Here is a 25,198-nt window from a genome sequence, read left to right on the forward strand (position 1 = left end):
TGTGCTCAGGATAAAGAAGAAACCGAAGGAAAGATGGATATCACAAGAAACTTGGAAACTAATTGATGAGCGCAATGACTTGAGACAGCAAATTTTCTCTGCTGGTGGCGACAGACCTTCGGTCTTCACAAATGTCCAATATAGAATGAAGGACAGAGAAATCAAGAAGTCGGCAAAAGCTGACAAGCGGAGATGTGCAGAAGAGAAGGCTAGACTAGCAGAGGAAGCAGCTAAAAAAAGAAATTCCAAATCAGTTTACAGGCTCACAAATGAAATGCTAGGAAAGCTAACCAGCAGATTCAACCAAGTCAAAGATGAGAGCGGAAATGTTCTCACCGAAACTGAGAATTATAGTAAAGAACGAGCTCTAAATGATGGTTGTAGCTGTAGATGCAATCAAGTAAAAGACAAATCGAAGCCCATTGTAACTAAAAGTTTAAAACATGTTTTGAAAAATTATTATTGCAGTAATTGGCACAATCTAGTGAAAGGTGAACCAGAGCCCACAGTAACCAAAAAGTGAAAAAACACGTTTTGAAAGCAGTAATAAAGAACAAAATCTAGGCTTTAGTAACTGAAATGTTAAATTAAATAATCAAATGCATGATGATGCAACACATATAGATAGGATATATAATAGTTTTTACTTTGAAGAATATTTGACAATATTTCTGCTTATTTTTAGCTTAGTGAGGCTCTTTACTTCTCTTTAAAAAATTTTCTCCGCATGTTTTCCATTGAATATTTTTATCTGTAAGTAATTAAATATTAAAAAAACAAGTCTTGCAACAGAAAGTAAGGAGCAATTTCAAACATTAAGACGAACAGTGAAGCGTATTGAAAAGTAATTAAAATAAAGAATGACCTTTTGCCTATACTAAATTTTATAGGCCACTTAACTATAGTATAGGCTAGTACAGTTATATTATATTAAAAGACGATCATTAGGATACCAAACCATTGCATATATTGGACTTAGTCAGCTGCCTGATTCTTCGAGGTTCGTCTCATACCATTCCAAATAAGAAAAAACCGTAGGATTTTTCCTGTTTGTAATCTGGTTTATCATCAAACAGTTCGTGGTAAAGAGCTGTAGAGTAAGAGCGACTCGTCTCAATAGTAACCGAAACTCTACAAAATGGAATTTTTACATTTTATGATGATTTTAAATATTTAATAACCATATATGACGTAATCAGTGATTACGTTAAGATTGAAAAAATCTATTTTTATCTTATTTTAGTTTTAGTTCAGAATCGATAAAGTTATAAATTGCAAAATATTTATAATATTTGAGCAATAATTTTAATCTTGTAATTTAAACTGGAAAAATACCTGAAAATTTTAAAACTACTTTTTTTGGTTAGGTTTTTGATATTTGATACGTTGCTTAAACACAAAGTGTTAGATGAAATTTAACTCAATATAAAAATTATTTATTGAAATGGTTTCACAAATAAGAAAAAGGAAAATTAAGAATAAGTTCAGGTTCAAGTTCAATATGGGTTTTAATTAAAAAAAATATATAAAATACACTAAACTCAATTCCTTGTGCACTGATGCACGTTTGGGTCCGTAATAATTCCACACTCAAAATGAAGCATGGCCTCGTATCCTCTCCAATTTCCCCCCGAACCGCTATCAAATAACAATAAATTTAACACAACTTCTCCGCTCACACCCCTTGAAGTATCAAACTAAAATATAATAAATAATAATAATATCCAAAAATTCTAAACATAATAATAATAAAATAAATCTAGTAAATACATTTCTAATCTTTTAGATATTTTTAAAAATTCTTTTTAAAGGAGCCGAGAGACATATATGACTTCAGCTCTTGCGGAAGTTCATTCCACTCTCTAGCACACGCAATTCTAGGAGAAAATTCTGACCTAGCTGTCGGTGTAGGGAGAAGTATGAGAAAAACAAGGACGTTCTCAAATTGATTGCTAAAAACTGATATTAGCAGGATGAGAAAGCAGCTCTTAAAAACTTCGTGTTTTAATAAAACAGTTCTTGGTAACGAACTGTATAGTAAGAGCGACTCGTCTCAATAGTAACCAAAACTCTAAAAAACTGTCACCAAGCTCTAAGGTGAGTTTAAATATGTACCTTGCCTTAATCAAACCCACAAAATGCAAAACCGAAGTGAACCATATTAATTTGTAAATGTTAAATATAATAATTTACACTACTGAGCTCAATCAACGGAAGACTTGCATAAAGGGAAAAAAAGCTAAAACCTCAAAGGTAAGAAACCAGTGTCACATTAATCAAATAATGTCATTTAGGGTTGCATCCGTGTTAATCTTCGTAAGAAATAATGTAACTAGCAATTTTTATTGTTACTAAGGGATTTGGTTTGTCCTTTAATAAGTTGCAGCTACCCGTTCAACCATGATGGTTGTAACCTTTTATTATGACGTCACCTATTATTTTGTTTGCAAAATCATAATATATTTGATAATAACTTATTAAATAACAGTAGTTGCCGTAGCGTAATGGAAAGTAGACAATCCCTAAGACATAAAGGATTTGATTTCAAGCCTGTCTACGATAACGGTTCTAATAGAAAAATTCGCTTGAAATCTCGATATATATATCGAGATATTCGCTAAAAGAAATTTGCTCGAAAGCTTTGAATTCATTCTTGCGTATTGAAATTTCGCCTTTGATTTGGTCGATCTTGTTAAGCAAGGTTTGTGCTTGATGCTTTTCGGGTTGATACGGTTTGATACGTCTTGATGGGTTTTATGTAGCCAAGAGGAAAATTTATCAAATTTTCTTTTTATGCTGAGCCCTGACCCTGCTTTACCACTACCTTTCACTATGACTGCTTCTCTTCATCCGTTTTCTTTGTGAACCCTATCCACTGAACCTGTCTGCTGTCTGCTGCGGGCTTAGTTAGCTGCCTGATACTTTGAGAGTCGTCTCTTACTACTCCAAAGAAGAAAAAGCCGTCGGCTTTTTCCTGTTTGTAATAAGGGTTTACATAATATAAGTTGTCAAACAGTTCATTTAATATGGGTTGCAGCGGTTGCTAGCAACCTAGTAAGAGACGATCACGTCTAATGTTAAGAAATATAAAAACCCATAACTCCTAAGAAAAAGATTCAGATCAAAACAAGAAGTACACTATTAGAACCGCCTTGTCCAAAACTTCTAAATAGCTACTGCTGCAACCAGGATTCACATATATAGTTATGAGAGGCAGCGTGGCCAAGTGGTCCAAGGCACTGGTGTTAGCCACCAGTACCTTCGAAGGCGCGGGTTCAAATCCTACCGCTGGTATACGATCATAACGTCATTGATCAATCTTTAACATGAAATATGCAGTTTTTCGGAAAAATACTGATTCTATTTTGAAAATAATTTGTTTTAATTATAAAAGGTTTTTAAGCCCATTAATTTTCTTGAAAATGAGCCATTGAACAACTCTCTATGATGTTCCAGAGCCAAGCTATCTGTAGAACTACTAACCTATACTATAATTAAGTGGCGTATAAATTTTAGTATAGGCAATAGGTCGTTCTTTATTATAAATGGAAGCTTTTCGTTAAACTGACAACATTTCTTTTGGATATTACTATGAAGCTTTGCCAAAGAATTTCTAGCCGACTTTTCAACAGCATCCGCTCTTTCAAAGAGAATTTTAATCTGTAATTTTGAATACTTTTCGTGATCCCGATAAATCATGCGTAAAATGTTTCTCAATTTCCAAAGATCAGCCTGCATTTTTGCCATCTTCTTGTATTTCTGAATGTAATTTTTCCCTTTGTCCTTATGCGTTCTTCGGTACAACCTCGCAGAGAATTTAATTTTTTTACTATAGATTTTGTCACCCCAGTAACGCTCCTTGATCTTTTGTTTGGCTGTCTCAATTTTTACTTCTCGATACACCTGGACGGTTGAATACCTTTGCTTTTGGTTTTTCTTATATTTGATGCGGTAGTCTTCATCATTGTGATAACTATCCTTGAACTTTTGTTTGGCTGTCTCAATTTTTGCATGTCTATAATCTTCATCATTGAGATAACACATCTTGCTGTTTGTCTCTCAATTATTACTTCTCGATACGCCTGGTCGGTTGAATACCTTTGCTTTTTTCTTTTCAAGATACTATCTCTGTTGTTTGTGTAGTACTGTTTTTTCAACTTGCGTATAGCTTACTTGATTGAAACCATTATGTAATTATGAATGAGAACATTTACAGTTCTGACGCTTCTTATATAGTAATTATGACGTCACGGCGTAATGATTTTATTGACGTCATAGCGCAATGATATTATTTCATGACGTCTTCAGAAACAACAATATAATTTCATGTTTTTCTATTCACGTCATAGCTCTAATATAAAACTATGACGACATTCAATATTTATCTAGTAGGGTTTCAGACAAGGTAATTCTAATGATGTACTTTTGTTTTGATTTGACTCTATTTTTAGGAGTTTTGTTATATTTCTTAGCATTGGACTGATCGTCTCTTACTAGATTGCTAGCTACTGCCGCAACCCAGATTCACATATATATTTATTTATGAGAGGCAACCTGACCGAGTGGTCCAAGGCACTGGTGTTAGCCACCAGTCTCTTCGGAGGCGTCGGTTCAAATCTTACCGCTGGTATACGATTATGTTTGAAAGACTGCAGTGTGAAGAGACATCGAAAATGCAGTTTTTGGTGGAAAAATTTATTCTCTTTTAGAAATGATTTATTTTAGTTAAAAAAGCTTTTTAACCCAATTAATTTCCTTTAAAATGAGCTATTGAACAACCCTCTACGATATTCCAGTGCCAATCTATCTCTGGATACAAAAGAAAAGAGAAAAAAACATCCCGTTTGTGGAGAATAACGTGGTAAAAGTCAATTTGCTTGATTTTCAAGCCAATATATTTTCTTTGTTATTCAAGCCAAAGGGCGGTAAGTTTCCTTTAAAGAGGTTTTGGACAAGGTGGTTCTAATGGTGTACTTTTTGTTTTGATCTGACTCCTCTGTTAGGAACTATGGGTTTTATATTTCTTAACATTGGACGTGATCGTCTCTTACTAGGTTGCTAGCTACCGCTGCAACCCGGATGATCTGACTCCTTTTTTAGGAACTATGGGTTTTTATATTTCTTAACATTGGACGTGATCGTCTCTTACTAGGTTGCTAGCTACCGCTGCAACCCGGATGTTAAAGCCAAGGGAAAGAAAGTTTCCAATATAGGGGTTTCGGACAAGGTGGTTCTAATGGTGTACTTTTTGTTTTGATCTGACTCCTTTTTTAGGAGCTATGATTAAAAACAGGAAAAAGCCTACGGCTTCTTCTTCTTTAAAATAGTAAGAGACGAACCTCAAACTATCAATTGGCTAACTAATTCCAATGTATGCAAATTTTTGTTATTCCAATGCTCGTCTTTTAATATAAATTTTTAACCCAATTAATTTCCTTTAAAATGATCCATTGAACAACTCTCTACGATGTTCCAGTGCCAAGCTATCTGTGGAAAAAAAGAAAAAAAAATATGCCGTTTAGATAGAATGTTGTAGTAGCCGCCACTTTTCTTGATTGTCAAGCTAATATATTTCCCTTGCTTTTCAAGCCAAGAAACAGAAAGTTTCCTATATAGGGGTTTTGGACAAGGCGGTTCTAATGGTGTACTTTTTGTTTTGATCTGACTTTTTTTTAGGAGTTATGGGTTTTATATTTCTTAACATTGGACGTGATCGTCTCTTACTAGGTTGCTAGCTACCGCTGCAACCTGGATATATCATTAACTAGTATAGGCTTATTTAGTATAGGAAAGAGTTCGTTCTTTATTATAATTGGCTACAACCTACAATTACATCATTGATCAATCTTTAACACAATTCCTTATGTTTACTACCGCTGCAACCCAGAAAACATCATATCATATTCGGTGTTTTGAAGTTATTTGCTTTATTGTACCTGCAGCTGTTGGCTTAGTTGTCTACAACTGTTTGCTCTATTGTATTTGTAGCTATTGGCTTAGTTGTCCGTGCATATTGTACTGGCAGCTGTTAGCTTGGTTGTTTACAGCTGTTTGCTTTATTGCACCGGCAGCTATGGGCTTAGTTGTTTTCAGCTGTTGGCTTTGTTGCCTACAACTGTTTGCTTTATTATACCGGCAGATATTGGTTTGGTTGTTTGTGCTTGTTGTACTGGCATCTGTTGGCTTAGGCATGTGCACCTGTTTGTTTGATTGCACCTGCAGCTGTTGGCCTAGTTGTTCGCAGCTTTTGGCTTAGTTGTCTGCAGCTGTTTGCTTTAATTTAGATGCAGCTGTTGGCATACTTTTCTGCGGCTGTTTGTTTTATTGTACCTGCACCTGTTGGTTAGTTGACTAAAGCAGTTTGCTATCTTTAACCTTCAGCTGTTGGCTAAGTTGTTAGCAAGTGATGGCCTAATTACCTAAAACTGCTTGCTTTATTGTACCTGGAGCTATTGGCTTAATTGTTCCTGTATATTTTAATTACTAATAGCTAGAGTCCGTTCTTTACTATAACACTTAGTCTAATGTATGCAATGGTTTGTTATTCCAATTATCGTGTTTTAATGTAAACAATCAACTAATCATCTATATAATTATTTCTTTTATTATTTCAGTTCGTTCCTTAATGTAATTCTTTTCTATTATAAATTTCTTTTTTATTATAAATTTCCTTTAAAATGAGCCATTGAACAACTCTCTACGATGTTCCAGTGCCAAGCTATCTGTTGAATTACTAACCTATACTATAATTAAGTGGCGTATAAAATTTTATATTGGCAAGAGGTCGTTCTTTATTATAAAAATTCATTAAAAAAAAAATTAAGTACAAATAGCGCTAGATCTGGAGATTTCCTTTAAAATGAGCCATTGAACAACTCTCTAGGATGTTCCAGTGCCAAGTTATCTGTGGAAAAGAAAGAAAGAAAAAAATATCCCGTTTGTGGAGAATAACGTGGTTAAAGTCAATTTTCTTGATTATCAAGCCAATATATTTTCTTTGTTATTCAAGCCGCAGGGCGGTAAGTTTCCTTTATAGGGGTTTCGGACAAGGCGGTTCTAATGGTGTACTTTTTGTTTTGATCTGACTCTGTTTTTAGGAGTTAGGGGTTTTTATATTTCTTAACATTGGACGTGATCGTCTCTTACTGTGCCAAGCTATCTCTGGAAACAAAGAAAAAAAGAAAAAAATATCCCGTTTAGATAGAATGTTGTAGTAGCTGCCACTTTTCTTGATTTTCAAGCCAATATATTTCCCTTGCTGTTCAAGCCAAGGGACAGAAATTTTCCTATACAGGGTTTTCGGACAAGGCGGTTCTAATGGTGTACTTTTTGTTTTGATCTGACTCCTTTTTTAGGAACTATGGGTTTTTATATTTCTTAACATTGGACGTGATCGTCTCTTACTAGGTTGCTAGCTACCGCTGCAACCCGGATGAGCCATTGAACAACTCTCTACGATGTTCCAGTGCCAAGCTATCTCTGGAAAAGAAGAAGAAAAAAAAATATCCCGTTTAGGCAGAATGTTGTAGTAGCTGCCATTTTTCTTGATCTTCAAGCCAATATATTTCCCTTGCTGTTCAAGCCAAAGTGCGGTAAGTTTCCTTTCAAGGGGTTTCGGACAAGGCGGTTCTAATGGTGTACTTTGAATTTGATCTGACTCCTTTTTTAGGAACTATAGGTTTTTACATTTCTTAACATTGGACGTGATCGTCTCTTACTAGGTTGCTAGCTACCGCTGCAACCCGGATCTCTTACTAGGTTGCTAGCTACCGCTGCAACCAGGACAAACCTATATAGATTAAGTGGTATAACAACAAGGATGACGTTAGTTACAACTTGGGTTTCGTTTTATGCTATATCATTACAAACAGGAAAAAGCCTACGGCTTTTTCTTCTTTGAAATAGTAAGAGACGAACTAAGTCCAAAAGAAGAGTAAGTAAGTCCAATGTATACAGTGGTATGTTATTCCAATGATCGTCTTTTAATGTAATTATATTTCTTAACATTGGACGTGATCGTCTCTTACTAGGTTGCTAGCTACCGCTGCAACCCAGACTATTCAAGCCAAAAAACGGTAAGTTTGCTATATAGAAGTTTTGGACAAGTCGATTCCAATAGAGTACTTCAAGTTTTGATCTGAATCTTCTTTCAGGAGTTATAGGTTACTTTAGTTTTTACTATGGGGCGTGATCGTCTCCTACTAGGTTGCTAGCTACCGCTGCAACCTGGATAATATAATAAAAATAATTTAATTAAATTACAAAAGGTTTTTAACCCCATTAATTTCCTTTAAAGTGAGCCATTGAACAATTCTCTATGATATTCCAGTGCCAGGCTATCTGTGGAATTACTAACCTATACTATAATCCAGTGGCGTATAAAATTTAGTATAGGCATGAGGTCGTTCTTTATTATAGTAAGAAACGAACCACAAGTAACTACCCCTGGAACCACCATATATCAGTTACTATGCATGAGCGATCATTCTTTACTGTAAATTATTTTAGTTACAAAAGGTTTTTAACCCAATTAATTTCCTTTAAAATGAGCTATTGAACAACCCTCTACGATGTTCCAAAGCCAAGCTATCTCTGGATACAAAGAAAAAAAGAAAAAAATATCCCGTTTGGGGAGAATAACGTGGTTAAAGTCAATTTTCTTGATTTTCAAGCCAGTATATTTCCCTTGCTGTTCAAGCCAAGGGACAGAAAGTTTCCTATAAAGGGGTTTCGGACAAGGCGGTTCTAATGGTGTACTTTTTGTTTTGATCTGACTCCTTTTTAGGAACTATGGGTTTTTATATTTCTTAACATTGGACGTGATCGTCTCTTACTAGGTTGCTAGCTACCGCTGCAACCCGGACTATGGACTAAAGTTCGTTCTTTAATGTAAATTTTACTAACCTATACTACAGTTAAGTGGCCTCTAAAGTTTAATATAGGCAAGAGGTCGTTCTATATTATAAAACAAAACTTCTATTAATGACTACTACACGAGATCTTCTTGACTGATACCATTTATGATAACTTCATCGATCTCTTATATAAAAACTGGAAAAATACCTGAAAATTTTAAAATCATTTTTTTTAGGTTTTTGTTTAATACAAACCGACATATTTTCTTTGTTTTTAAGCAAAGAGACTCCGGGTTACAGCTGCCGCTTCAACCCGGATACCACTACAATCTGGATGGCTTGTAGCTACCCCTAGAACCACCGTATATCAGTTACTATGGGCGAGAGATCGTTCTTTACTGTAAGAACAACCCAGATTATGTAAACCCTGATTACAAACAGGAAAAAGCCTACGGCTTTTTCTTCTTTGGAGTAGTAAGAGACGACTCTCAAAGAATAAGGGAGCTAACTAAGTTCAATGTATGCAATGGTTTGTTCTTCTAATGATCGTCTTTTAATATAATATTTTTAACCCCATTAATTTCCTTTAAAATGAGCCATTGAACAACTCTCTACGATGTTCCAGTGCCAAGCTATCTGTGGAATTACTAACCTTTACTATAATTCAATAGTGGCGTATAAAATTTAGTATAGGCATGAGGTCGTTCTTTATTATAATTCCAAAACATATTTAAAACTTTTAGTTACTATATGCTTCGATTTGTCTTTCACTTGATTGCAGCTATAGCTACAACTATCATTTAGAGCTCGTTCTTTACTATATAAAAATACTAAACTTTTCAGTTAGTAAAGCCTGAAGTTCATCCTTTATTATAAAATAAATTACAAACAGGAAAAAGCCTACGGCTTTTTTCTTCTTTGGAATAGTAAGAGACGATCCTCAAATAATCAGGCAGCTAATTATGTTTATAATTTGTTCTTTAACATAAACTTCATTAATCGGATATTTTAATATATCCTATATGGTCTAGAGGTTGGGATAGCTGTCACCCAGCAGGCTTGAGTTCAATTTCCGTACGGGAAATTTTTACTTATGATGATTTCTTAAGGAACATAATTAAAATTTCTTAATGTAATAAAAATAATTTGTTTTAATTAAAAAAGGTTTTTAACCCAATTAATTTCCTTTAAAATGAGCCATTGAACAACTCTCTACGATGTTCCAGTGCCATGCTATCTGTTGAATTACTAACCTATACTATAATTAAGTGGCGTATAAAATTTAGTATAGGCAAGAGGTCGTTCTTTATTATAACTTTTTTAGGAACTATGGGTTTTTACATTTCTTAACATTGGACGTGATCGTCTCTTACTAGGTTGCTAGCTACCGCTGCAACCCAGATTTTACTGTAAATGAAATTGTTCCTCAAACATTCTAAATATTTTTGCAGTTTGCAGAGTTTTGCACTTTTTTCTCATAATTTTTGCATTGTCATAATATATATTCTGTAATCTTAACCATAGTGAATTTTCCTATGCAAGTTAGTATACAGAAGAGTTTGTTCTTTATTATACTTAAATTTAACTGTACTAGCCTATACTCTATAGTTATGTGGCCTATAAAATTTAGTATAGGCACGAGGTCATTCTTCATTATATGCTAGCTACCGCTGCAACCCGGATCTTCAAATGATCGTCCTTTAATGTAATTTCATGCTATATTATTACAAACAGGAAAAAACCTATGGCTTTTTCTTCTTTGAAATAGTAAGAGACGAGCCTCAAGCAATCAAGTAGCTAACTAAGTCCAATGTATGCAGTGGTATGTTATTCCAATGATCGTCTTTTAATGTGAACAGACATGATACTGATGGGAATTACATAATCCCTATTTATGTTTCAGTTAACATGGGCTAGGTGTCGTTCTTTATTGTAAAATTTTTCTTCCAGGAGACAAAAAGCAAAACTAATTTTAGAATTTTCATGTATTTTTGTTGTTTAAATTAAAAAATTACTATTATTGATTAGGCATCATAAATATTTTTGCAGTTTACATAATAATTTTAGCGATTAAGCCAAAAAAGAAAATTTTGGTTCCAGGAGTTTCGGTTACTATTGAGACAAGTAGCTATTATTACTATAGAGTTCATTACCATGAACTGTTTTATTGCTTCAAAATTCAAATATCTTTGAAAAGACTGCAGTATGAAAATACATCAAAAAGGCAATTTTTTTGACAAAATTGATTCTACTTTAAAAAGTATTTTATTTTTAATTACAAAAGTGACTAGATGTTGCAATTACCTTTAAAATGAGCTATTATACAACTCTCTATGATTTTCCAGTGCCCAGCTAGCTGAGCAGAAAAAAAAAGCGGAAAGAAAAAAATATCCCGTTTGTGGAGAATAACGTGGTAAAAGTCTATTTTCTTGATTTTCAAGCCAATATATTTTCTTTGTTATTCAAGCCAAAGGGCGGTAAGTTTCCTTTATAGAGGATTCGGACAAGGCGGTTCTAATGGTGTACTTTTTGTTTTGATCTGACTCTTTTTTTAGGAGTGGGGGGGTTTTATATTTCTTAACATTGGAGGTGATCGTCTCTTACTAGGTTGCTAGCTACCGCTGCAACCCGGATCATCTAATTAACACTTCTTATGACTCGTATCGAGTATCCATAACCTAACAAAAAGTAAAACTAATTTTTAAATTTTAAGGTATTTTGTTAGTTTGAATGAAAAGATTAAAATTATTGCTCAGATATCATAAATATTTTTACAGTTTACATAATAACTTTAGCGATTCTAAACTGAAAAACTAACTCAGTCCAATATATGCAAGGGTGTGCTTTTCTAATGATCGTCCTTTAATATAAACTATGGACTAAAGTTCGTTCTTTAATGTATACTTCTCGATGCGCCTGGTCGGTTGAATATTTTTGCTTTTCTCTTTTCAAGATACTATCTCTGTTGTTTGTGTAGTACTGTTTTTAAAAATTGCGTATAGCTTGCTTCGATCTAACCATTATTCTAATCAAGACTGAGAAAATTTACATCTTTGTTGTTCTTAAGTAGTAATGTTCTTAAGTAGTAATTATGACGTAACAGCGTAATGATTTTATTGACGTCATAGCGCAATGATATTATTTCATGACGTCTTCAGAAACAACAATATAATTTCGTGTTTTTCTATTCACGTCATAGCTCTAATCTAATATAAAGCTATGACGACATTCATTATTTATCTAGTAGGGTTTCAGACAAGGTAGTTTCAATGATGTACTTTCGTTTTGATCTTACTCTATTTTTAGGAGTTTTGTTATATTTCTTAGCATGGGACTGATTGTCTCTTACTAGGTTGCTAGCTACTGCTGCAACCCAAATTCACATATATATTTATTAATGAGAGGTAGCCTGGCCGAGTGGTCCAAGACACTGGTGTTAGCCACCAGTCTCTTCGGAGGCGTGGGTTCAAATCTTACCGCTGGTATACGATTATGTTTGAAAGACTGCAGTGTGAAAAGACATCAAAAATGCAGTTTTTGGTGGAAAAATTTATTCTCTTTTAGAAATAATTTATTTTAGTTACTATAGATTTTTAACCCAATTAATTTCCTTTAAAATGAGCTATTACACAACCCTCTACGATGTTCCAGTGCCAAGCTATCTGTGGAAAAGAAAAAAAAAGAAAAGAGAAAAAAATATCCCGTTTGGGGAGAATAACGTGGTTAAAGTCAATTTTCTTGATTTTCAAGCCAATATATTTCCCTTGCTGTTCAAGCCAAGGGACAGAAAGTTTCCTATACAGGGGTTTCGGACAAGGCGGTTCCAATGGTGTACTTTTTGTTTTGATCTGACTCCTTTGTTAGGAACTATGGGTTTTTATATTTCTTAACATTGGACGTGATCGTCTCTTACTAGGTTGCTAGCTACCGCTGCAACCCGGATGATATATTTGTAATAGCAGTTACCACGGTCCTGTGGAAATGGACTTCTGCTAAGAAGGATTTGAGTTCAAAACACTGTGTGGTAACGATTATTCTGGAGAGGGTCTGTCCAGATATTAAGTGTATGAAAAGGCATTGAGCGTTATTTTGTTCTATTTTTATTAAGTCTGGTTTCAGCAGGTGTCCATTCCTTAGATTTTGTTCGAAAAAAGAATTATTGATTTCCATGGAAGTAGCAGTAGTCTGAAAATTTAGTGCCGCCATTTGAACACCACATTTCCAAGAGTTCAGACTCATAAAATTGGATGATAATATTCTATATATACCAGATTACAAACAAGAAAAGCCTATGGCTTTTTCTTATTTGGAATAGTAAGAAACGATCTTTAAAGATTCAGGCATAAAGCTAAGCCCAATTTGTGCCATGATTTGTTCTATACTAGGTTTCAGCCATTTCTACTGCTATGATACCGAAGAAACAAACAAACCGATTCCTTATATAATTTTTTTAGTTTATTAGCGAATTTATTATCATGTTTTATATGTAACTTATAAATTACAAGTCTCTGATGGTACAATGTTAGCATACCCACTTGTTATGCAGTAGAACGGGGTTCGATTCCCATTCGGGGAGAAATTTTTAAAAATTGAGTTTAAAGAATTTAAAGCAAGGTGTTTTAAATATCGAATTTATAAAAGAAACTTGTTTAGTTACCTCCTAGCTAAACTACTGAAGAATATATGAATGAACCACAGGGTTCTGTTCTTTTGGACTTGAGTTCATTCTTTACTATAAAATCTTTATATAAAATATTTAAGCTGCTACTGGCTAGAGTTTGTTCTTTATTATAAAAAAAAATGTAACATATCAGTTACTATGGGAGAGAGATCGTTCTTTACTGTAACTGTGGAAAAGAAAAAAGAAAAAAAAAAGAAAAAAAAAAGAAAAAAATATCCCGTTTAGGCAGAATGTTGTAGTAGCTGCCACTTTTCTTGATTTTCAAGCCAATATTTTCCTTGCTGTTCAAGCCAAGGGACAGAAATTTTACTATGCAGGGGTTTCGGACAAGGCGGTTCTAATGGTGTACTTTTTGTTTTGATCTGACTCTTTTTTAAGAACTATGGGTTTTTATATTTCTTAACATTGGACGTGATCGTCTCTTACTAGGTTGCTAGCTACCGCTGCAACCCGGATTTGTTATTCAAGCCAAAGGGCGGTAAGTTTCCTTTATAGAGGATTCGGACAAGGCGGTTCTAATGGTGTACTTTTTGTTTTGATCTGACGCTTTTTTTAGGAGTTGGGGGGTTTTATATTTCTTAACATTGGAGGTGATCGTCTCTTACTAGGTTGCTAGCTACCGCTGCAACCCGGATAACATTGGACGTGATCGTCTCTTACTAGGTTGCTAGCTACCGCTGCAACCCGGATTACTCAGGCAGTGCTAGCGCACTGCCTATGATAATAAACTGATTACACAAAGGAAAAAGCCTACGGCTTTTTCTTCTTTGAAATAGTAAGAGACGAGTCTCTAACAATCAAGTAGCTAGATAATTCCAATGTATGCAATTGTTTGTTATTTCAATGATCGTCTTTTATTGTAAACTGTTGGAAATTTTAACACAATAGAACTTCGATCCTTATATATAATAATATAAAACTATGATGACGTTCATTATTTATCTAGTAGGGTTTCAGACAAGGTATTTCTAATGATGTACTTTTGTTTTGATCTGACTCTATTTTTAGGAGTTTTGGGTTTTTATATTTCTTAGCATTGGACTGATCGTCTATTACTAGGTTGCTAGCTACTGCTGCAACCCAAATTCACATATATATTTATTTATGAGAGGCAGCCTGGCCGAGTGGTCCAAGGCACTGGTGTTAGCCACCAGTCTCTTCAGAGGCGTGGGTTCAATTCTTACCGCTGGTATACGATTATGTTTGAAAGACTGCAGTCTGAAAAGACATCAAAATGCAGTTTTTGGTGGAAAAATTTATTATCTTTTAGAAATAATTTATTTTAGTTAATATAGATTTTTAACCCAATTAATTTCCTTTAAAATGAGCTATTGAACAACCCTCCACGATGTTCCAGTGCCAAGCTATCTCTGGATACAAAAAAATAAAAAAAAAAGAAAAAAAAAAGAAAAAAAATCCCGTTTAGGCAGAATGTTGTAGAAGCTGCCACTTTTCTTGATTTTCAAGCCAATATATTTCCCTTGCTGTTCAAGCCAAGGGACCGAAATTTTACTATGCAGGGGTTTCGGACAAGGCGGTTCTAATGGTGTACTTTTTGTTTTGATCTGACTCTTTTTTTTAAGAACTATGGGTTTTTATATTTCTTAACATTGGACGTGATCGTCTCTTACTAGGTTGCTAGCTACCGCTGCAACCCGGATGTAACTTTACTAACCTATACTATAATTAAGTGACCTATAAAATTTAGTATAGGCAAGAGGTCGTTCTTTATTATATTTTGTTTTGATCTGACTCCTTTTTTAGGAACTATGGGTTTTTATATTTCTTAACATTGGACGTGATCGTCTCTTACTAGGTTGCTAGCTACCGCTGCAACCCGGATGTGTATTTAATGTTTCAGATACTCTGGGCTAGAGTTTGTTCTTTGCTACAATACTAGGGGCTACAGTTCGTTCCTTAATGAAAAATTTAGGAGTTAGGAGTTTTTATATTTCTTAACATTAGACGTGATCATCTCTTACTAGGTTGCTAGCTACCGCTGCAACCCGGATGTAACAAAACGTATCTTACTTGTACTACCATTTAGGTTTCTGCCGTAATTCTTTATTTTCAAAATTAAATTGCTTACTGTGGTCAAGAGTTAGTTGTTTACAATATCGTAAAAATTTATTTTATGATAATAATTATTTTCGTTAATTACAAAAGGTTTCTGTATACAACAATTTCCTTTAAAATTAGCCATTAGACAACTCTTTATTATGACCAAGAACTGTTTGATTTAATAATTCAGTTACTATGGGTTACAATTCGTTCCTTATTGTAACTTTTTTAGGAGCTAAGGGTTTTTATATTTCTTAACATTGGACGTGATCGTCTCTTAAACTTATTCTTTATTATAAATATGAAAAGACATCAAAAATGCAGTTTTTAGTGGAAAAATTTATTCTCTTTTAGAAATAATTTATTTTAGTTATAAAAGATTGTTAACCCAATTAATTTCCTTTAAAATAAGCCATTGAACAATTCTCTACGATGTTCCAGTGCCATGCTATCTGTGGAAAAGATAAAAGAAAGAAAAAAAAATATGCCGTTTAGACAGAATGTTGTAGTAGCCACCACTTTTCTTGATTTTCAGGCTAATATATTGCCCTTTCTGTTCAAGCCAAGGGACAGAAAGTTTCCTATGCAGGGGTTTCGGACAAGGCGGTTCTAATGGTGTACTTTTTGTTTTTGATCTGACTTTTTTTTTTAGGAGTTATGGGTTGTTATATTTCTTAACATTGGACGGGATCGTTTCTTACTAGGTTGCTAACTACCACTGCAACCCGGATTTACATAATAACTTTAGCAATTCTAAACTGAAAAATAAGATATATAAAAAAATGGAATTTTTTGGTCTGGAAATACATATTAAATCCCACGTTGGGTAGTTAGAACCTAACCAAAAATAAAACTAATTTTAAAATTTTAAGGTATTTTTTGACATCACTGTGGATATATGGAGGCATAATTGCCCTTTACTTAGTTTCAGCTTTATTCGATGATCGAGCCTTTATGTACTAATCTTCAGAAACAACAATATAATTTCGTGTTTTTCTATTCACGGCATAGCTCTAATATAAAACTATGATGACATTCATTATTTATCTAGTAGGGTTTCAGACAAGGTAATTCTAATGATGTACTTTTGTTTTGATCTGACTATATTTTTAGGAGTTTTGTTATATTTCTTAGCATTGGACTGATCGTCTCTTACTAGGTTGCTAGCTACTGCTGCAACCCAAATTCACATATATATTTATTTATGAGAGGCAGCCTGGCCGAGTGGTCCAAGGCACTGGTGTTAGCCACCAGTCTCGTCGGAGGCGTGGGTTCAAATCTTACCGCTGGTATACGATTATGTTTGAAAGACTGCAGTGTGAAAAGACATCGAAAATGCAGTTTTTGGTGGAAAAATTTATTCTCTTTTAGAAATAATTTATTTTAGTTACAAAAGGTTTTTAACCCAATTAATTTCCTTTAAAATGAGCTATTGAACAACCCTCTACGATGTTCCAGTGCCAAGCTATCTGTGGAAAAGAAAAAAAGAAAAGAGAAAAAAATATCCCGTTTGGGGAGAATAACGTAGTTAAAGTCAATTTTCTTGATTTTCAAGCCAATATATTTCCCTTGCTGTTCAAGCCAAGGGACAGAAAGTTTTCTATACAGGGGTTTCGGACAAGGCGGTTCTAACGGTGTACTTTTTGTTTTGATCTGACTCCTTTGTTAGGAACTATGGGTTTTTATATTTCTTAACATTGGACGTGATCGTCTCTTACTAGGTTGCTAGCTACCGCTGCAACACGGATTTAAAATGATCCATTGAACAACTCTCTACGATGTTCCAGTGCTAAGCTATCTATGGAATATAAAGTTTAAAATACAACCTTACCACGAACTGTTTGATTGCTTCAAAAATCAAATGTCTTTGAAAAGATAGCAGTATGGAAAGACATCAAAAATACAGTTTTTAGTGGAAAAATTTATCCTGTTTTAAAATAATTTGTTTTAGTTAAAAAAGGGTTTTACACTAATTAATTTCCTTTAAAATGAGCCATTGAACAACTCTCTACAATGCTCCAGTGCAAAGCTATCTCTGGAAAAGAAGAAAAAAAGAAAAAAATATCCCGTTTGTGGAGAATAACGTGGTTAAAGTCAATTTTCTTGATTTTCAAGCCAATATATTTCCCTTGCTGTTCAAGCCAAAGGGCAGTAAGTTTCCATTCAAGGGGTTTCGGACAAGGCGGTTCTAATGGTGTACTTTTTGTTTTGATCTGACTCCTTTTTTTAGGAACTATAGGTTGTTACATTTCTCAACATTGGACGTGATCGTCTCTTACTAGGTTGCTAGCTACCGCTGCAACCCGGATTTGTTTTGATCCGACTCCTTTTTTAGGAACTATGGGTTTTTATATTTCTTAACATTGGACGTGATCGTCTCTTACTAGGTTGCTAGCTACCGCTGCAACCAAGATAACATTGGACGTGATCGTCTCTTACTAGGTTGCTAGCTACCACTGCAACCCGGAAAAAATCAAATATCTTTGAAAAGACTGCAGTGTGAAAAGACATCAAAAATGCAGTTTTTGGTGTAAAAATTTATTCTCTTTTAGAAATAATTTATTTTAGTTACTATAGATTTTTAACCCAACTAATTTCCTTTAAAATGAGCCATTGAACAACTATCTACGATGTTCCAGTGCCAAGCTATCTGTGGAAAAGAAAGAAAATAAAAAACATATCCCGTTTAGGCAGAATGTTGTAGTAGCTGCCACTTTTCTTGATTTTCAAGCCAATATATTTCCCTTGCTGTTCAAGCCAAGAGACAGACATATACAGGGGTTTCGGACAAGGCGGTTCTAATGGCGTACTTTTTGTTTTGATCTGACTCCTTTTTTAGGAACTATGGGTTTTTATATTTCTTAACATTGGAAGTGATCGTCTCTTACTAGGTTGCTAGCTACCGCTGCAACCCAGAAAATATATTTCCCTTGCTGTTCAAGCCAAATAACAGAAAGTTTACTGTACAGGGTTTTTGGACAAGGCGGTTCTAATGGTGTACTGTTTGTTTTGATCTGACTCCTATTTTAGGAGCTATGGGTTTTTATATTTCTTAACATTGGACGTGATCGTCTCTTACTAGGTTGCTAGCTACCGCTGCAACCCGGATTAACATTGGACGTGATCGTCTCTTACTAGGTTGCTAGTTACCGCTGCAACCCGGATTATTATTAAACCCGGATTAAAAAATTATTATCATATCTTATATGTAACTTTTATTTTATAAGTCTTCGATAGTCTAATGGTAAGCATGCCCACTTGTTACCTGGGAGAAGAGGGCTCGATTCCCCGTCGGGGAGAGCTTTTAATACGTTGAATTAAAAGCACTATCTTTTCAATTTAAAATTTAAAAAAGAAGCTTGTTTATTTACATTTTTTAACTATAAATACAAACAGGAAAAAGCCTACGGCTTTTTCTTCTTTTAAATAGTAAGAGACGAAACTCAAACAATCAAGTAGCTAACTAAGTCCAATGTATGGAATGGTTTGTTATTTCAGTGATTTACTAACCTATACTATAGTTAAGTGGCCTATATAATTTAGTATAGGCAAGAGGTCGTTCTTTATTATAAACGTCTCTTACTAGGTTGCTAGCTACCGCTGCAACCCGGACTAGGTTGCTAGCTACCGCTGCAACCCGGATTAAAAAAAAACACTAGTACACAAAAAACAGAGACAGCATCTTGAAAAGAAAAAAGCAAAGGTATTCAACCAGCCAGGCGTATCGAGAAGCAAAAATTGAGAGAGCCAAACAAAAGAGCAAGGTGTGTTATCTTAATGATTAAGATTATAGACATGCAAAAATTCATAGTGACAATTAGCGTTATTATAATGATGAAGTTTATAGACATGCAAAAATTGAGACAGCCAAACAAAAGACCAAGGAACGGCATGATAATGATAAAAATTACCAAAACAAACATAAGAAACAAGTTGCTACCAGAATAATGGGTAGATACTGGGGTGACAAAAGCTATAATAAAAAAATTAAAACCTTTGCGAGGCTTTACCAAAGAACGAATAAGGACAAAGTGAAAAATTACATTCAGAAGTCCAAGAAGATGGCAAAAATTCATGCTGATATTCGTAAATTGAGAAAAATTTTACGAATGTTTTACCAGGATTACGAAAAGTATTCAAAATTACAGATTAAAATTCTCTTTGAAAGAGTGGATGCTGTTGAAAAGTTGGCTAGACATGCTCTGCCAAAACTTCATAGTAATATCCAAAAGAAATGTTGTCAGTTTAATTAAAAGCTTCCAAGCTATGGACTGGTAACATTGGATAAGTTTATAGGTGTAATGGAAAATTCTAGACAACACAGTGATTATACGGAGGCGTACTTCTTAGAAAATTCGTATATTGATTTTGGAAGGATTGCTCTGATACCTTAAACATTTTTGCAGTTTGTATCTTTAGCGATTCTGAACTGAAAGCGAAAATAAAATAAAAATTGATTTTTTCGAGTTTTAGGTCACATCGCTAATTACGTCATATATGGTTATTAGTAGAAAATCGGTAGAATATTCGTTCTTTATTATAAAAACTTCAAAAACGCATAAAAAACTTGTTAATATTCATTTTTGTACTTTTTATTTATATCCAATTTTGTTATATTTCTTTTATATTCGTTGCTATGAGTCGGACAAACATTTTTGGGGAGGGGAGTTGAAACCCACTAAACCCTCTGGATATGTCCTTGAAAGTTATTTATTTCCTTTAAAATGAGCCATTGAACAACTCTCTACGATGCTCCAGGGCCAAGCTATCTATGGAATATAAAGTTTAAATACAACTTTACTACGAACTGTTTGATTGCTTCAAAAATCAAATATCTTTGAAAAGAAAGCAGTATGAAAAGACATCAAAAATACAGTTTTTAGTGGACAAATTTATCCTGTTTTTAAAATAATTTGTTTTAGTTACAAAAAGTTTTTAACCCAACTAATTTCCTTTAAAATGAGCCATTGAACAACTCTTTACGATGTACCAGTGCCAAGTTATCTGTGGAAAAGAAGAAAGGAAAAAAGGTGCCGTTTGTGGAGAATAACATGGTTAAAGTCAATTTTCTTTATTTTCAAGCCAATATATTTTCTTTGTTATTCAAGCCAAAGGACGGTAAGTTTGTTATATAGAAGTTTTGGACAAGGCGGTTCTAATAGTGTTCTTCTTGTTTTGATCTGAATCTTTTTTTTAGGAGTTATGGTTTTTATATTTCTTAATTTTGGACTTGATCGTCTCTTACTAGGCTGCAAGCTACCGCTACAACACGAATATACTATGGCCGACAGATCGTTCTTTATAATAATGCTCTCCAAGCCAAATGACAGAAAGTTTCCTATACAGGGGTTTCGGACAAGGCGGTTCTAAAGGTGTACTTTTTGTTTTGATCTGACTCCTTTTTTAGGAGCTATGGGTTTTTATATTTCTTAACATTGGACGTGATCGTCTCTTAATAGGTTGCTAGCTACCGCTGCAACCCGGAAAAGCCTACGGCTTTTTCTTTTGTGGAGTAGTAAGAGAAGACTCTTAAAGAATCAGGCAGCTAACTAAGTCCAATGTATGCAATAGTTTGTTTTTCCAACGATTGTCTTTTAATGTGACTACCATAGCAACCCGGAATATATTAAAGATTTGAGTTGGTATAAGCGAGGGTTCGTTCTTTATTATAATTCTAATGGTTTACTTTTTGTTTTGATCTGACTCTTTTTTTAGGAGTTAGGGGTTTTTATATTTCTTAACATTGGACGTGATCGTCTCTTACAAGGTTGCTAGCTACCGCTGCAACTCGGATTTTACTATGGGGAGTGATCGTCTCTTACTAGGCTGCTAGCTACCGCTGCAACCCGGATCTAGTAAATTTATCATTTACTATAGGCAACAATTCTAATAACATTAGAAATTATGTACATTACTTTATCATTAACTATAATTAAGTTGAGTATCTAATCTAGTATAGGCAAGAGTTCATTCTTTATTCTAAAAGTTTTAGTTACTATGTGGCCTTGTTTGTTCTTTACTAGGTTTCAGCTATATCCGATGAAATTTATGCTATAATATATCATAAAGCAATTAATTAGCTTTCTTACACGTATCTCATATGGTCTAGTGGCTTAGGATAGTTGGCTTTCAACCAATTAGCTTGGGTTCGAATCCCGGTGTGGGAATTATTTTTAAAACAAAATCAGGTGAAATTAATTAGCTAATTTGACAAGACATAGGTAACTAAGGGCAAGAGTTCGTTCTTTATTATAGATCCTCTGTTAGGAACTATGGGTTTTTATATTTCTTAACATTGGACGTGATCGTCTCTTACTAGGGTGCTAGCTACCGCTGCAACCCGGATAATGTCCAATGTATGCAAAGTAGTGTTATTTTAATGATCGTCTTGTAATGTAACTTTAATATGAAATATGCAGTTTTTCGCAAAAAACTGATGCTATTTTAGAAATAATTTGTTTTAATTACAAAAGATTTTTAACCCCGTTAATTTTCTTTAAAATGAGCCATTGAACAACTCTCTACTATGTTCCAGTGCCAAGCTATCTGTGGAATTACTAACCTATACTATAATAAAGCGGCGTATAAAATTTAGTATAGGCAAGAGGTCGTTCCTTATTATAAATGAAAAGACATCAAAAATGCAGTTTTTGGTGGAAAAATTTATTCTCTTTTAGAAATAATTTATTTTAGTTACTATAGATTTTTAACCCAATTAATTTCCTTTAAAATGAGCTATTGAACAACCCTCTACGATGTTCCAGTGCCAAGCTATCTGTGGAAAAGAAAAAAAAAAGAAAAGAGAAAAAAATATCCCTTTTGGGGAGAATAACGTGGTTAAAGCCAATTTTCTTGATTTTCAAGCCAATATATTTCCCTTGCTGTTCAAGCCAAGGGACAGAAAGTTTCCTATACAGGGGTTTCGGACAAGGCGGTTCTAATGGTGTACTTTTTGTTTTGATTTGACTCCTTTGTTAGGAACTATGGGTTTTTATATTTCTTAACATTGGACGTGATCGTCTCTTACTAGGTTGCTAGCTACTGCTGCAACCCGGAAAAACATGTACAAAGATGTATTAACCAATTTAATATCATGACTTATATATTATTTATATATTTTAAGTCTCTGATAGTACAGTGGTCACTATCGTTGTTAGTCATGCGGAAGACCTAGGTTCGATTACCCGTCAGAAATTTTTTTTAATATATTGAATTTAAAGTAGTATCTCTTAAATTTACAATTTAAAAAAGTAACTCAGTTTCCCTACCTCTTAGCTAAATATAATAACTTTAATATAAATTAATATAGGCAAGAGGTCGTTCTTTATTATAAAGGTTGCTAGCTACCGCTGCAACCCGGATATCATTACAAACAGGAAAAAACCTACGGCTTTTTCTTCTTTGAAATAGTAAGAGACGAACCTCAAGTAACTACCCCTGGAACCACCATTTATCAGTTACTATGGATGAGAGATCGTTCTTTACTGTATTTTATTTTAATTACAAAAGTGACTAGATGTTGCAATTTCCTTCAAAATGAGCTATTATACAGCTCTCTATGATTTTCCAGTGCCCAGCTAGTTGAGGAGGAAAATCAAGCGGAAAGAAAAAGATATCCCGTTTGTGGAGAATAGCTTGGTTAAAGTCAATTTTCTTGATTTTCAAGCCAATATATTTTCTTTGTTATTCAAGCCAAAGAGTGATAAGTTTCCTTAATAGGGGTTTTGGACAAGGTGGTTCTAATGGTGTAATTTTTGTTTTGATCTGACTCTTTTCTCAGGAGTTAGGGGTTTTTATATTTCTTAACATTGGACTTGATCGTCTCTTACTAGGTTACTAGCTACCGCTGCAACCTGGATTGCTAGCTACCGCTGCAACCCGGAAAATACGATGAAATAATAATATGCATATGGTTCTTAAATCATGCTGTTTTATAGTCCCATATGGTGTAGCGGATAGGATAGTTAGCTTTGATCTAGAAGGCCTGGGTTCGATTCCCGGTATTGGAAAATTTTTAACTCTATAATCTTCGAACATTAGAAGCTCTAAACCTTTTATAATTTATAATGAACCACATCGATCCTTTATGTAAAATTTTAAAAAAGAAACTTGTTTATTTACATTCTAGCTAAAATAATGAACATAATATGAATGAACCACAGTGTTCAGTTTCTTTGGACTTGAGTTCATTTTTTAACTATAAATACAAACAGGAAAAAGCCTACGGCTTTTTCTTCTTTTAAATAGTAAGAGACGAAACTCAAACTATCAAGTAGTTAAATAAGTCCAATGTATGGAATGGTTTGTTATTTCATATAAATACTGTAATCTTAACTATAGTGAAGTTGCGTATGCAAGTTAGTATAGGGAAGAGTTTGATCTTTATTTTAATTTAACCCCATTAATTTCCTTCAAAATAAGCCATTGAACAACTCTCAACTATATTCCAGTGCCAAGCTATCTGTGGAAAAGAAAAAAAAAAGAAAAAAGATGCCGCTTTGGCAGAATGCTGTAGTAGCTGCCACTTTTCTTGATTTTCAAGGCAATATATTTCCCTTGATGTTCAAGCCAAGGGACAGAAAGTCTCCTATACAGGTATTTCGGAAAAGGCGGTTCTAATGGTGTACTTTTTGTTTTGATTTTACTCTTTTCTTAGGAGTTATGGGGTTTTATATTTCTTAATATTGGACGTGATCTTCTCGTAATAGGTTGCTAGCTACCGCTGCAACCCGGATTTGATTTATAAATTAGATTACAGCTAAAGCTGCAATCATGATACTATAATCACTCCACATATTAACTTTAAATAAAATTTTACCAGCCTATAGTATAGTTAAGTTGCCTATGCAAGCTAGTATAGGCCAGAGTTCGTTATTTATTGTAAATTATTGTAATTTTAATGTACCATATCAGTTACTATGGGAGAGAGATCGTTCTTTACTGTAAAATTTCCTTCAAAATGAGCTATTATACAGCTCTCTATGATTTTCCAGTGCCCAGCTAGCTGAGAAAAAAAATCAAGCGGAAAGAAAAAGATATCCCGTTTGTGGAGAATAACGTGGTAAAAGTCAATTTTCTTGATTTTCAAGCCAATATATTTTCTTTGTTATTCAAGCCAAAGAGTGATAAGTTTCCTTAATAGGGGTTTTGGACAAGGTGGTTCTAATGGTGTAATTTTTGTTTTGGTCTGACTCTTTTCTCAGGAGTTAGGGGTTTTTATATTTCTTAACATTGGACGTGATCGTCTCTTACTAGGTTGCTAGCTACCGCTGCAACCCGGATTGCTAGCTACCGCTGCAACCCGGAAAATACGATGAAATAATAATATGCATATGGTTCTTAAATCATGCTGTTTTATAGTCCCATATGGTGTAGCGGATAGGATAGTTGGCTTTGATCTAGAAGGCCCGGGTTCGATTCCCGGTATTGGAAAATTTTTAACTCTATAATCTTCGAACATTAGAAGCTCTAAACCTTTTATAATTTACAATGAACCACATCGATCCTTTATGTAAAATTTTAAAAAAGAAACTTGTTTATTTACATTCTAGCTAAAATAATGAACATAATATGAATGAACCACAGTGTTCAGTTTCTTTGG

The sequence above is a fragment of the Artemia sp. Qi Xiang Cuo genome, chromosome 19 (assembly GCF_049724085.1).
Source record: "Artemia sp. Qi Xiang Cuo chromosome 19, ASM4972408v1, whole genome shotgun sequence".
NCBI lineage: Eukaryota > Metazoa > Arthropoda > Branchiopoda > Anostraca > Artemiidae > Artemia > Artemia sp. Qi Xiang Cuo.